Source organism: Cibotium barometz, chromosome 37, assembly GCF_041138505.1.
Source record: "Cibotium barometz isolate CiBa-2024 chromosome 37, ASM4113850v1, whole genome shotgun sequence".
NCBI classification, from domain to species: Eukaryota; Viridiplantae; Streptophyta; class Polypodiopsida; order Cyatheales; family Cibotiaceae; genus Cibotium; species Cibotium barometz.
Window position 1 is genome coordinate 17,489,379 of NC_141082.1, and position 15,701 is coordinate 17,505,079.

Consider the following 15,701-nt stretch of genomic DNA (forward strand, 5'->3'; position numbering starts at 1 on the left):
GTGAAACTGCAGAAAAATGTTCACGTTGTGAACCATTTTCTGTAACTTCACGCCGTGAACCACTCCCGACGCCAACGCCACAATTCACGAGATTACCTTGCCAAAATAGGTAGCCTTATCCTAACACATCTGACACCACGAGGTCTGACAAAATTAAGAATCGTGAATGTGCAAAAAATCGTTCACAACGTGAACTATTTCAGAACTTTTCATGGCGTGAACCATTTTTTGTTCACGATATGAAATCATATCTCTTAACGGCATGAACTTTTTCTGCAATCTCACGCCTTAATCAAATCAAACTCCCAAAACTTGGTATAATCAGATTAAGGCTAAGGAAGTCTTGAAAATTTTGACACCCATAACAAGGTAACATGGAATTCTAATCCCAAAAGCAAAATATTTTAAACACGTGAAAGTGTAAAAAATCATTCATGGCAGTGGTATCATTGATATCGCCCGAGGATTTTTGGGTCTCCAAACTAGACATGACAAAGAAGCGCAATCTACGACAAGCATGGGTCCATCAACTAGTGCTAGACTTGGTCCAAGGCAAGAAGTGCCCATCCAAACGTCAAATTCGAGGCTGTCAAACACCGGCACCCCTCGAATGAGATGGGACATGGAAAGTGCCGCCATGACGGGTCAAGTATTCTTCCCAACCTCAGAGGAAGTAAAGTTGGATCTAAAAAGGATCAAGGTGAAACAATAGTTACAAGAGTTGAGCTTAAGAAAACAGGAGCTCGATACTCGAAGGACGAGAGCTGAACAAAAGGAGATAGGAAGTTTAAACTTACTCCAATCACGGGGTAAGGAGCCGGAAATAGTCATGGGAAGAAGTGGGAGAAATTCCAAACTTAGAACCCATAAATGAAGAGCCCTGAGCTGAGGAAGGGTTTGTAACCCTAGAAGAAGAGGATAATCTACTAAGAGCTACAAGTGAAGTGGAGGACCGTCTGTACACCAAAAAGGACATCGAGCAGATGATCAATCATCCTACATACCTACTAGGAAATGGAACTTTTGATTCTGCAAAGGCGTACAGAGGCAACTAATGATGAGCCATTCCAAGGTGCAGTGGTGGCAGGACCATCCCATGGACCGAAGATACGTAGAAGAGCCAACACAGGAAGAGGACGAGGTCTAGGTGGGGGGGAGCAATTCCTCAAAAACCAAGGGTGGATCCAACCATTAATCTTAATGTAGCCACAAGGACGGATCTGTTGAATATGGCCATAGAAATGGGCCGAGGAATGGTCAAGGAACTAGGCACTGCTCTAGAATCCCGACCCTCTCAAATGAAGCCACATATCATTTCCAAGCTCATCCAAAATTCTCTGAGGACGGGGATTCTATTCAACATGTAGAGATTTTTGAATCCACATGCAAACCTGCGGGCCTGTTAGTGATGTGACAATGATTCATGCTTTCTCACTGACCCTAGAAGGGGAAGCGCATCAGTGGTTCCGAACCCTCAAACTCGAGGATAAGGTTAACTTCACACGACTCAAGAATGTGTTTGTGCCCAGTTTTGCCAGAAGTGGTGACAAATGGAGCCCTATGGCACAGCTGCATAATATCAAACAAAAGAAAATAGAGTCGATGAGAGACTATGTGTCTCGATTAAAGCACTTAAATTCAAGGTACAAACTACGGGAGAGGTTAACTTTCAGTTATTATCTTGCTTTCGGAGAGAAGTTAGAGACCACAAGATGCATGATTATCTGGTACTAGCCCTACCAGCCACTCTAGATGCATGTTGCAAACTAGCAATTGAATATGAAGATAATATGCTAGTATTGCTGCAACCAAAAGATGTCAGAATATATTCAGTAGGCAGCAACGACTTCGCGTGTTTCGAGTCACCAAGAGATTGGAACTCGGAGGAGCAAGCAAGTCAGAAACATGACCGTGGACGAGCTCAGTAACGCAATACTAGAGAAATTGAAGATAAAGGAGGGAAGAGAAACATCTAGGCATGGGCATAACCATCTTTACCCCCGTAGGGAATTGGTGTGGTGCTCCATGTGCAGATTGAATCACACTACCACCGAATGTCCACAGTTAAGAGAAAGGCCACTACTCTATTGTGCACACTGTGTAAAATTAGGGAATCATGACACTTCAATGTGTAGATATCCAAGGTTCCAAATAGTTGCACAGCTGCGGGCACCTAGAGCTCCATTGGCCTTACCAGCACCACCTGGACAAATCACTGTAGTTGTAGGACAATCCAACTCTTCCTATTTGCCTCTAGTGGGATGTTTCGGGTACAGGACACTTCACCACCACAACCACCACAGGCTAAAATCAACCAAGTATTAATTGAAGAGCCATCAGAAGATATGGTACGTGAAGTGGAACTTAGTGGAGAATACTATGAGGAAGGTATGGAGGTCACACCTGAATTCTATGTCCTACAGAACAACACGCCAGTACCTGTGTTTTAAACCATGGTGTAGTGGAAGGATAAGGACATGAACTCAAACATGAGGAGAGGACCACTACAATGTTTTGGCTGTGGTGGGCCGCATCGAATCGCTGAGTGCCCAAACAAGAATGGGGTTCATATGCACCAATGACATGCTAGTACTCACTTGTACTAAATGTGGTATTGATCATTTGATCAAGGATTGTCTATACCATGCAAGTGGTTTGACTTCCACTTCTAATCAGGCCACCATCCGAACCATTAGTGTGCAGCCTAAAAATATCACACCACTCAATGTCCTGACACGAGCCCAGGCCCCATTGGGAGACAAGGGGAAGAACCGAGCAGATGCGACCATTTCCAGAACTAGCCACAAGAGAAGAGTGAAAAAAGTGGGTAAGGGTGACACCAGGGTCACAATCCAAGATGGATCCGAAGATGATATGATCGACACACCGGATCCACCCAATCGAGAGAAGAAGGGGATCAAGCGATCAACCACAAAGAGCCTGACCTAGAGGAGCAAAGGGAGAGACCATCAACCCTTAAAAAAGGAGTCGTCGGTGAGTATCCAAATGCAGAAGAGGAGATAAGGAAGCTCGAAGACACCAGGCCCTTAGTAGAAGAATGTCAATGGCCTGAAGCCAAGCTAAGGGATATCCAGGTCAGGGATACAATGTATCCAAGAAACGAGCCAACAAGGGAAAGAGAATTGGGCATACCTACTCCAATTCCAGAAGAAACGAAAGAGGGATCTCAAGCAAACACAATGTCCAGGATGTTTGAGGAAAATGCACAGAGTGAGTCCATCCATTCCTTCCCTAGGTATGAATACGAGACACACACATGGAGGGAACCCTCAATCGCTACTAGAGAACCTAGAGACATAGGAAGCCTCGTGGCTGTACTGTCCACGTCTGTGCAAATGCCATTGGGGCAATTGCTACGCACTTCACCAACCCTATGGACAGACATAAAGGAATGGGTAGAAGGCAGACTAAGGCAGCCAACACTAGAGAAGAGGTTCTGCCACCTCTGGCAAAAAGAACCCTAAAACACACAAGGGAAACCTGAGTCGTCAAGATACCAGTTAATCAATTGGGACGTAATTACGAAAGTGACAACACAAGGGAAACCTGAGTCGTCAAGATACCAGTTAATCAATTGGGACGTAATTACGAAAGTGACAACACAAATGCTACAATCCCAATTCATCCCCTCACGACGGGTTGTACCAGGCACTAGCTATCCTGGATAGTGGGGCGGGGGTTAGCACCATCACAAAATGTTGCTGGGAAAACTAGGGAAAACCCGATCTAAAAGAGTAGATCTAATCATTAAAATGGCAGACGGAACATCGTCAAGACCCATTGGACTTTTGGAGAATGTGAAACTCAATCTCTTTTCATTTCGCTACTATCATACATTTGTGGTAATGGACTTCTTATGCCAACCCAACTCATATGGGGAGACCCTTCATGTGGGAGTCCAAATTGGTGCATGATTGGGCATAAGATCACGTGTATGTGCGTAGGGATTCACAAACTTTAAAGATAGATCTGAGAACGTGGAGAGCACACCCCATGGAAGGGCAGCTGTTCGGTAATGATTCAGCCACAATGGAGCGGACCACATCCATACAAATATGCCAGCCCACGGTGGAAAATTCCAAAGAAGAAGAGGAAACGAAAATGTATGCATCACTTCCTCCTCTGGACTTTAGTGAAAACTGGATACATGTGCTAGCTACCATAGATGTGATGCAACCTAGGGGGACCCAATATGTGGAATCTGGAACTGTTTCTACGACCTTTGTTTGTATGGTTAATTATTGGCAAACCATTGATGAAGAATTAGAAGAGGAGGCCTCTAGCATAGAAGGGACTCTAACATAAGGCCGTACCAATGCTCAATGCCTCAAAAGATGGCGAAAATAGAAATGATATATTGCCCGACAAAATGCCCTATTACGAAGAAAACCCACGGATGTCCAGTGGTGGCTGAGATACCTCAAAGCCACTAAGGTACACGATGAGTTTTCTAAGGATTGGGGTGAGGAATTAAGTAAGATATCACTAGAGGGAAAACATAAGGAGAAAGTCATCCTTTAATAGCCAGAAACACCTAAGCTTACGAAAGCTCAGCGTAAAAAATGAAACAAAGCTCTCACAGAAGCCGAGCGAGAGGCTAGAAAAGTCATGGCTAAAACAAAAAGTGAGGAATGAGGACAAACCAGACTTGCTCTCAGTACCAAACCACTTCAAAACCTACACTGTTGAATGAACGGAAAGTGGTCCGATCGACGGCAAAAAGGGTTAAGGGAAGATGGGCTGTCCACATCATACGATGGCCTGGGTGAAGTCAAGGAAGTTGATATTGTGGGACCAGGGGGAGGAAGCCAGATCGGTAGCAACGGGATACACTCCCTTCCATCTAGCTTATGGTGTTGAGGCAGTAATGCTTATGGAATACCTAGTTCCAAGTTTAAGGATTGTAGTGCAAGAATGTCTGATGGGAGAATACATTAGTTGAAAGGCTAATCGATTTAGAGAAGCTTGATGAGACTAGACTAATTGCATCGCATGGACTCATGGTCGAGAAACTATGTAGAAAGCATTGGTTCGACGAAAACTTGAAACAAAAAGAACTCAAAATGGGGGACCTTGTCCTCATGTATGGTGTAGGAAGCACCAAGAAAAAGAAACTCAAATACAGAGGCCTAGGACCCTTTCGAGTGTCTGAGATCACACCTCAGGGGTCGGTTAGAATTGAGACAATTGACGGCGTACAGATGGAGGGTTATGTCAATGGAAGCAAACTTTAAAAATATTTTGGACCACTAACCCAAGAGATGCTCTTGCAAGAACATCTAACCCAAGAGTTGCTCTTAAAACAACAAAAACAGCTCGCAAAGGAAAAACTCCAGCAAGCTTAAGAAGAGGCTAAGGCAAGGGAGGCCAAAGCCAAAAGCAATTACTCCAGAAGAGAATGTTGTGTGTGAACATGGCTTCCTTGACTCTCCTAGACGAAGAGGAACTGAGCATTGAGCTAGCACAACTCAGGGTGGAACTCTCTACGGCTAAATGCCATGCAACGAGCATTGCACTAATAGATACGGGATTAAGTCATAACCTAATCTCATATGAGACATGGGTAGCCTTAGATAGAGACCGCACCTTGAACCCACCAATGCACAAGTACGCAGTGTGCACTTGATATAACTACGAAAGCTGAGGGATTTTTAATTGTTAACATTTCCATCAGAAATAACTCCTTGGTTGGAAAGGTGGTTGTCATGCCTGTAGGTTCCATGGAAGAGGAAATGATCCTAGCACGATCCTGGATTTGTGCCAGCAAATGTAATATCCAATGGGAGAAGAGGACAACACTGCTGAACGGGGGCGACAATGTCATGTCTGTACCCTTATGGAGCCTGACAAACACATGGAAACATGCCATGATTGAGGAGATAGCAACACCAAGCGCACGATGAATCAACTCATGAAGCAAAAAAAGCATCAATTTCACAACCCTACACAAACAATATCCAAAGTCACAGGGTACACAACAATGGGTGCCCAAGGTTCAACTCAAAAACCAACCCCATAAGGAGGAGAAGGAGGTTAATATGGAAACAATAAGGAGGGTTCAAAAGAGGCCAAAAATTAAAAATGGCCTTTACAAGTAGGTTGTCAGTACTCCAGACAAACCAACACTCCACAAGGCATTTATAAGCAATGGGTTCGAAAGGATTTACTACTAGCACAAGGATACTACCAAGGTAATACGACAGTGTGGGTGCCCAAACCCCACCTAGTGGGGGCCACCATTACAAACTACTCTGAATACAAAGGAAAAGCTAGTAAAAGCATGCGGAACCAACTCCCAACTAAAACCAATGCTCAACTTGCACAAACACTGGTATGGAGGAAGAAGACAACTCAACAAGATGGGTTGAGTATTGCCAAAGCAATACCAGTAACCACTTTGATCAAGGAGCTGGACAAGGACCCTAAAGGGAGAAACAAAGAAGTTTAGCAAAGGGATACGGATAAAAGCCCCAAACCACATGACTTAGTAATAACATTGTTCAGTTGAGTGGAAGGAAGAATCAAACACTTCCACGGAGCTAAAACGCGTGCAGTAACACCTACACCCAGAAGTGCCAAGGTGTCACCTTGGTTCCCATGGTAATAAAAGATGAAGGTATCCATTAGTCACACAATGGATACAAGGTAAAATTGGGTATCATTCACTCCTTTAATGCATGTTTGAATGACTGAGCATGAAGAGAAATAGAAGGTATCAATCTTGCAAACTCATGGTCCGAAATAGTTCATGCCATGAACTAATCTAAAAAGGTTCAAGCCATGAACCAATCTTAAAGGGTTCACGCCGTGAACTAATCCAAAACGGTTCATGCCGTGAACTAGTGCAAAACAGTTCACGCCGTTAACTGGTCCAAAATGCTTCACATCGTGAAACTCACTTCTCATGGGCCAATCGTAAGATGCCATGTGGCATTCTTCATTAAGGTAGCCGCCCACTCCGACGATTGTGCTATAAATTTGAAAATCTTTCCTTTTTCGTCATTTTGCATCATGTGCTCAAATGAAAATAGTCGTCCATCGTGTGCTCCCATAATCAATCTTCTTGCATCGCATCCTCGCTTCTTCGAACTCTCATCAACATTCACACATTGAGGTGGGAGCTTGGATCCTCCCTTGTTTTTCTTTTCTTTTTCATTTTCATCCTTTTCAAACTTTGATTATGATCAACTGAATGTCTTGACAACTTAAAGTCTTGCACATTAAAACCATATGCATTTTCATCACACGATTTTCATGTTTTGCTTTAAACTCTGCTATGCGGATTCATCACTTGCATTAATTAAATCTTTAAGAGAGAGAAAAACATAAATACGTAACTGCCAAAAACCTACAGTTTCACGGAACTACCAAAAACCTGCAAGTTCACGGAACTGAACCTGCAGTTTCATGCTACTAAAACTCATGGGATTCCGTCTCACGGAAATCCCTCTCACAGGATTCCGTCTCATAGAAATCCCCCTCACATTTTTAACTTTCACGTCTTTAACTCTCACAGGATTCCGTCTCACATAAATCCCCCTCACGTTTTTAACTTTCACGTCTTTAGCTCTCACGGGATTCCGTCTCATGAAAATTCCCCTCATGTTTTTAACTTTCACGACTTTAACTCTCACGGGATTCCGTCTCACGGAAATCCCCCTCACATTTTAACTTTCACGTCTTTAACTCTTACGAGATTTCGTCTCGCAAAAATCCCTTTCACGGGTTTACTCCTTCACGACCTGCAGTTTCATGGAACTGCCAAAAACTTGCACCTTCACGCTAAATAATTGACCTCTTCAACTAACACACCTTGTTTATTGCTCCCACCACTAACACCCTTCTCATCTTGATTAACCTTCTTGCCATTCACCAAAAAGAAAAAGGGAATGGTACCTCGCCCACCAGTCTAGAGACTGATTTTCTTTACATGTACAGATGTCGACCTCAGACCCCGAAGCCACAGAGACCCCGCAGTAACATAAGCCAGTGCTACGGGCTCCCAGTGAGTCAGAAGAAGAGGCCGACATGGGGATTAAAGATGAATTACCTAGGCCCATATTCCCAAGCCTTCCATGGTGCCATCATCAGAGCAAGGAGATCCATACGGCCCATGGAAAGGTAGCGCTACAGTACCACAGCCTGGAGTGCCTCCAAATCTTGGAAGAGGCAAAAGTAAAGGAAAAGATGGAGAGAGTGGGCCTCGGCAGAATGGCACAGATTCTTCCCAAGAACATCGAGATGGAGCTTTGTGCCAAGTACATTAAAACTTATGACAAAGCTACCAAGACAAAGCTACCAAGCGGGGTACAGTAACAAAGGCCGATGGCACAACGGGGTAGAGCCTGATCACGGAAGATCTAATTCGTGAGGCTCTACAGCTCCCACCACTAGTCAAGATACACGCCCATGCCTTTGACAAGATGCCCTTGGGATGCTATTCTAAAGAAGAGCTCATATAATTCCAATGGGGTTGAATATGAGAATATCATAGATGAGGCCATGGAGAGGGCATGTAGGGCAATGTCATTAATCATGCAGGTGAAGGCAGTGGATCGCTACAACATGGTACCACTAAACAGAATTGCAAAAGTCCATGAAGAGAAGGAGGTGGACTGGGCATACTACATACACCGGGAGATGGAAAACTACCTCAAAGCCCATCAATCCAAGATATGCAACCCATACCTACTGACACAGGTCCTAAACCATGTGGTGAAGATGATCCTTTCAAAACCTGAACCAACAGAGCAGATGCAGCTGGCACTACTTCTAGAGAGCAACCAGCGCTAAACAGCTGCAAAGATGTAAGAAGGCCAAGCTGTCCTCATGGAAACACAAGCCATAATGAAGGAGATAAAGAAAGGGAGAAAAAGAAAACAGAAAGGAAGATGAGGGGCATTATTCCCGACGTGACTGAGGAATCACAAAAGGATAGAGGCTGAGCTGGCACAAGAGATTAAATCATACCAGGAAGTACTGACATTGCCACTGTCAGTCAGGCCACACAAGAACAAACGCAGCAAATGACTCCTCCTCTCCGAGCCTAGATCAGCTTATATTCAAAAACCTATCCTCCCCCAAGGATTCTACCATGGCAGACACACCTACGGAGATGGATCCAAAGACAACAGCAGAAGCAATGCCGGCTGAAGAATCACAAGAACTTGAGACAACAACATCAATCCTAGTGCAAGATCTAGCATCGCCACTTGATACAGGTAAAAGGCCAAGAGGTGAAGATACATCCAGTCCAAGTAAAAGAAGGCGTCTGGAGGATGAAGAAAGACTACCCTAGCTGTCATTCCTACATAATATAGATTATGAACAGTTAATGCAAGAAACTATGGAAGGCTTGGATGGACTACTAAACCTGCTGCATGCTGGATTGGAAGGGGCCGCAAGCACAAGTGCACCACTATGGGAGTAGGAGCAACAAGTATGGCATTGCCATCTCCTTACTACACACATACTTCATGATCATAACATTGCACTTTGGAAGCAAGTTCAAGAGTCAAACACATAAGTACGCACCTTAAAAGAACACTTGACAGCAGCAAAGGCCACGCATCAAGATATGTAATCATGAAGAGTTTGAAGGCCACTGAGGAGCAAGAGGCCAGGTACAAATCACTGGAAAGCAACAATTTGGTTCTAATCCAAACTATTGTTTAGAGAATTAAAGAGAATATGGATCTTAAGACAAAGCTGGAACAGGCTAAGGAGCAACTCCAGAAGGAGGTTACCCATAACCGCGAGCTAGCATTCATGCCCAACAGGTACAAGAGCTCCAGCGCATATTTCCATGGCCAAAGAAGAAGAGCTGCAAAGCCAGCTTCAGTAGTTATCCTCAAGTCTGAAGGAAGCAGAAAGCAGGGCTACTCACTTGCAACAAGAAAGGGAACAAACAAACAAGGCACATGCAGAGAAGGTGAGAGCCCTTAATGATGCCATTAGTGCCAATCAAGTTGAAATGCAAAGAATGGAGATAGCACACTGAGAGGCAATGGCACAAGTCACCCAACAATTACAAGACAGCCAAAGAGTGGCTTCTGAGAAAGACTTCAGAGAATCATAGAGGCTCAAGAAAGAGAGGCTACCGCCAGACGTGCCCAGGAGGACGCAACGAGGCGCTTCGAGGAGTTGGATGCTACACGAATGGTTTGTGAAACAGTCATATCAAACCTCCTCAGCACCAATGACTCTCGTCTACAAGAATTGGAATGCCAATTGGCCATACAGGACCGTAGTAGTCAAAGACAAGAGCCTACGGATGAAATGCGCCTACTCCTTGAGTGAGCCTCAAAGATAGGTCAGTTTGCCAGTAACCCCTCGGACCCCTCCTCAAACTCTTACTCTATTTTTTTCTACACTAACCCTCTCCTTACTTCAATATGATATAAATCTGTCTGAGGACCTAGGCCTAGGTAAACTAACCCTCATTAAGCAAAATACTGAGCGTGATGTTGACCCCACTATCATAATGGGAATTTGGCAAGGAGATATAGTATTAACTAATGCACATGATATCTACTTTTATCCATTACACCCTATTGTGTTAAACCTTCATAGTTGGTGTTGGGTACTACAAAACTTTGAAAGTTTGGACAACACTATCAAAAAATTAGACCTATTTATTCCACATGATATTCCCGAGACACCAGCCAACTACGAGGTGGTAGCACAAAGTTATAAATGGATTAGAACCCACGGGTGGCTAGAAGTCTACAATACTCACCCCAGCACTTAAACTTATGTGAGTCTTCTTTATATCACCCTTTCAAAATTCTAAAACTATACTATAATATCTACAAACATTTAGAATCCATGTTAACCAGTGTACTTTACACTTTTGATGCCACCCATATTGAATATCCTAACATAAATCCTGAGGATATCCCTGACCTTCAAGATTTTATGAAATCTCACAAACCTAGCCACCCACCCCCCAGCTCAAGTCATGGTCAAGAAGAGACACCATCTTCATCTTCCATCTCCACTTACCCACCACCAGTATATTCTAATGTCTCTAGTAAACTACTTAATCCATATCCTAATGCCCCACCTACTAACAAGTCTTAGGCCGATTGCATCTTTTCTACTCTCATTCCTCCACATGTAGATCTTCCCACTAACCCTCTCGCCCCCGAGGAGATACTAGCACCTCACCCGTCTCCCTACCGGCAATCTCAGGCGGTACACCATAATGTCCCCCAAGACAATATTGAAGCTTCTACTGATGATACAATTTTGGAGTCATTATCTGGTGTAGAATATGAAGGCTTCATTCGAAGTAGCAATCCATTGCTAAAGCCGAAGCTGATGTTCAAGGTGTTACTGCAAATAACACCATTTGAGCCGACTTGAAGAATTCTACCCAAGGCCTACTCCGAGGTCACGCCGCCAACAAAACAACATTATGTACCATACCGTCTACTAGCACCTCGCCTAGATTTAGAAGAACTACTCCGTTTGGCTGGAGAGGGTACATTGTGGTCTAATGTGGCACGACAAACAAAATTAGCCAATCTACAATTGGTTGACATGTTAGAAATCCGAATAGTTACATTAGTTATTGCTTTCGTAGGTGGAGGAAAGCTCACCCAGTCCACACAATGAGGGGGCTATGCAACTATCATCATAGATGATGCACATCCCAAGTTAGAGGATTTTGGAATACAACGAGGGGGCTATGCAACTATCATCACAGATGATGCACATCCCAAGTTAGAGGATTTTGGAATACAACCGGACTGGAGAAAGTAATTCTTAACAATTCTGGATCGATCTTTTATCGTGTGGGTATTAAGCTGCACCCTTGAGTGACCTCGGGTTATTGTGAGGTTGATTATTTGTTAATAGCATATGGAAAATTTGTTAGACCACAATGAGATATTTTGGAAAGGCATGTGAACACCTATTATGGTTTCATATTTTGGCATTGATATATTTGTGAGGGTAAGGCCTCAAACATTTATACATACTAATTGGAAAGGCATGTGAACACCTATTATGGTTTCATATTTTGGCATTGATATATTTGTGAGGCTAAGGCCTCAAACATTTATACATACTAATTAGTATTTATACTTTTGGTAGGCCCAAGACTTGTGCTTGCTATGTTTTTGTAAGAGCTTTTACACTCAAAAGCTTAAAAAGTACTTGTGCTTTGTTTTTGGAGTTATCTTTAGCTTTAATACATATAAGTAGGTTGAGTGGTACAAGGAGCCACACTCATCCAAGGGAGATTCAACCCAATCTTGTGTCGATGGTGATCTCTTTCTATTTTCAAGTTCTCTTATTTATTTAATTTTGTTTATGTAAGGTTTATGATTTTAATTTCTTCCAAGTCTTTGTTTTGCTCTAATTTTTGTTTTGAGAAATAAAGTTCTTCTCCAAGTGTCATAAAGCCTCCGAGGAGCTACCCCCTGCCTAGACCTCATTCTCTACCTGCGTAGTTTCATCTATCCAGCCTAGGTCTATGCCTGTGTCCGGATCTTGACAATGGTGTCATAGCTTTGAGGACCATAAAAGGAGAAGATTTTTTTGAAGAAAATTTCAAAGGTAAAATTTTACGCAATTATTTGAAGCAAAGGAGGTCAAGGAATTAATTTTTGGCAAATATTAAGGCTTCAACAACGGAAGGAATAATTGCACGAGAAGTAGCAAAAGAGGTGAGGCATTGTTAAAAAGTAATTGATTTACATGTTTTTGGGGACCATTGGGCAATAATTGATTAAAACAAAGTCCAAGTATTATCTTAAATTTTCATGCATAAGGAAAAAAAATTGAATAGAAAAGTAGAGAAAATTCAAGCCTACCTATGATAGGAGAGATGATGTTAGTGGCCGTGTCCAAGATCACAATCTCCAACATTGTTATCGATGGTGAGGACTTGTCCCTTTACCACATAAAGATAGAGAGTAGGGGAGTTGAACCCCTTCACCACATGGAGTGGCTACACCAAGCTCTCTTCAAAAGAAGGTGTTAAAACCCTAAGATCTCTCTAGATAATTGTTACTATATATTTTAAAATATAGACCTTTTTTCAACCTTTATGCATACTTGCAATCTATGCCTATAATATATGCATAAAGAGCTCCATACATGTATAGAGCACTACCATGTATGCGTAGAGCTCTATCTATGTAGAGCACTACCATGTATGCGTAGATCTTTTTCTATGTATTAAGATCTGTCCATACATAGAGCACTATCCATGCATGCATAGATCTCTATGCATACATAAGTTCTTATGCATACATAGAGATTTTGCATGCAAATAGCCCTTTCTATGCATAAATCTAATTTGTTATGCTTTTTGAATGTTGAGTTTTTGGGCCCTAAGTGTGAATAAGGGCTAGATGTATATAAGTAACTTTTTCTCATAAGAAAGGGGACAATCCACCTTTGTGCCAATTGAGTCTTTATGCCAAGCACTAGTCTTGTGTGAGTTACAGAGAGCTGAGAGTAGTATGTATGATTCTTTATGCATGTGTGAGAGACAGAGAGCTGAGAGTAGTATGTATGATTCTTTATGCATGTGCCTCTTGTTTATTGTGCAAGAGTAAACAAGAGCGAGAGAAATGAGATGAGTGAGAGCCCTTGTGGGTGTACGCAGAGCTCCTTAAGTAACACCAAGGAGAGGATTTCGGAGGAGAGGAAGCCAGCTTATCATTTAAGCAATCTTTTTTAGTCAAGTCCTTTTCCCAAAACATGGCTTCTTGAAGTAATGTGTGTGGTAGAGAAGTGGGTGTGTGGTGGAGAAGTGGAGAAACAGAAAAAAAAAATTAGCGTTTTTTTAATAGTTTTTACTGAATTTTGTGATTTGTAGGTATTAAACAAGCAAGGAAAACCACAAAAAGATCATTTGTATTCATTTTTTTATTGCATGACCTATGATATCACGCCTTGATTATGCTTGCTACATAATCTACATTTTCCAAAAGAAAAAATAGGATTCATTGGATTTCATTACATCATTCATTAAACTCAATAATCAAGGGACCATTCTAGAACATCAAAATACGAAACACTCATATTTTCACCCCCAAATCATAAGTTGAGAATGAAAGCTAGCCTAGCCTAGTCACACGACCATAATTATGTTAAGAAATAGGGATGAGAGTGGAATGCAAGAATGGTTAATCACAAAGATAATGATGCATAACCAAACTCATCAATGGACATAAGCAATGCTAGATGCACTTAGCATGTGATGGGTTAACAAATGAAAAGACCATGAATTAAATGATAAACATGAATACCATGCAAAGATTACCTTAATGTAATGAGGAGATAAGCTCATGCCCACAAAGGATCCACCAAGTTATATTACCAACATATGGTACCTTACACGAGCTTGTCTCTACACATCCAAGGAGTGTAGGACCTTGTGTATATAGAGAACAAAGGGAAAAACGTGTGAGCATCCTAGATTAGCTCCACCATCCCCTAATTATCTCACTAGTCTCACCCCAAAAAGTGACTCCTACATCAAGGGAACCGGTTACCTACCATGCCTACACCAGTAAACCAGGGTAATATGAGACCAAATGACCATGATAATATGAGAACACAATATCTATCCACTAAGGACTAAAGCGAATGGATGCTAGATCACACAAATCTCAACACCCTCTCTTGATCAAGCATCTATACCATGCAGGGTGTGCTTGGATCAGATCTACCACTAAGGAAAACACACGTCACTAAGACATAACTAAGAGATAAATGCCCCATGGGTTATAAAATGTCATACAACTAAAAATGTCATACAACTGTAATGTCACCAACAAATGTAGCATGCTGCCACTCATGCTTATTTGAAGAAGTCCACAAAGGTCTTGAATAGGAGCATGTGGTCATCCATGCTATCTACAAGAGAAAACCATCACAAAGAAGCCACAAAGAAGTCACCAAGTCAATGTAGACACCACCAAGGTAGTCATCACATGAATGAAGTTGCATCTGGCACATAGGAATGGAACCACCACCAAGATTTGATCTCCATCAAGAAGTCGATGAAGTTCACCCCCACAAAGGATTATGATCTCACATAGAGACCTTAAGGAAGTATCACCAAGAATCTCAACAAAAAAGATATGCACAATACATGTGCTCACATAGTGAATATACCACAAAGGTAACATAACCACGAAGTAGAACTGACAAAGTAAGCAAGTGACCTCCAACTCACATAGGGAGAGTACCACAAGCATTATCACAAAGGTTGATCCAAGTCCTTTATAACATGAGGACATTACAAAGTGTTGGTCAAAAAATTCATATGGTGATGACAAAACTACTTCCTTCTCACACATGGAAAAGATGAGGAGCTCTCAAGATCACAAAGATAGCCAAGGTTTGAATGACCTGGGCATTGTTATGATAAACACATGGATTTATACACACAGTGGGGGAAACCACACACACAATGTGAAGGAGCCCTTTATCACTTAGGGCATCACACACTCAAATTTAATTTCTAGATCATTATAGCATTAGGCCATTACAAAGGTAATGTTTTCACAACAAAGGTGTTGGTTTTAATAATAAAAAAGGAGTTATCCCTCATTTTGAAGGAGAGAGTGTTGAACCTACCTCAAATTCAGCGCCACCTTACGCTAGCTACTCAGACTACGCACCGAACGGCTAGATGTGAGGTGCCTTGATGATGA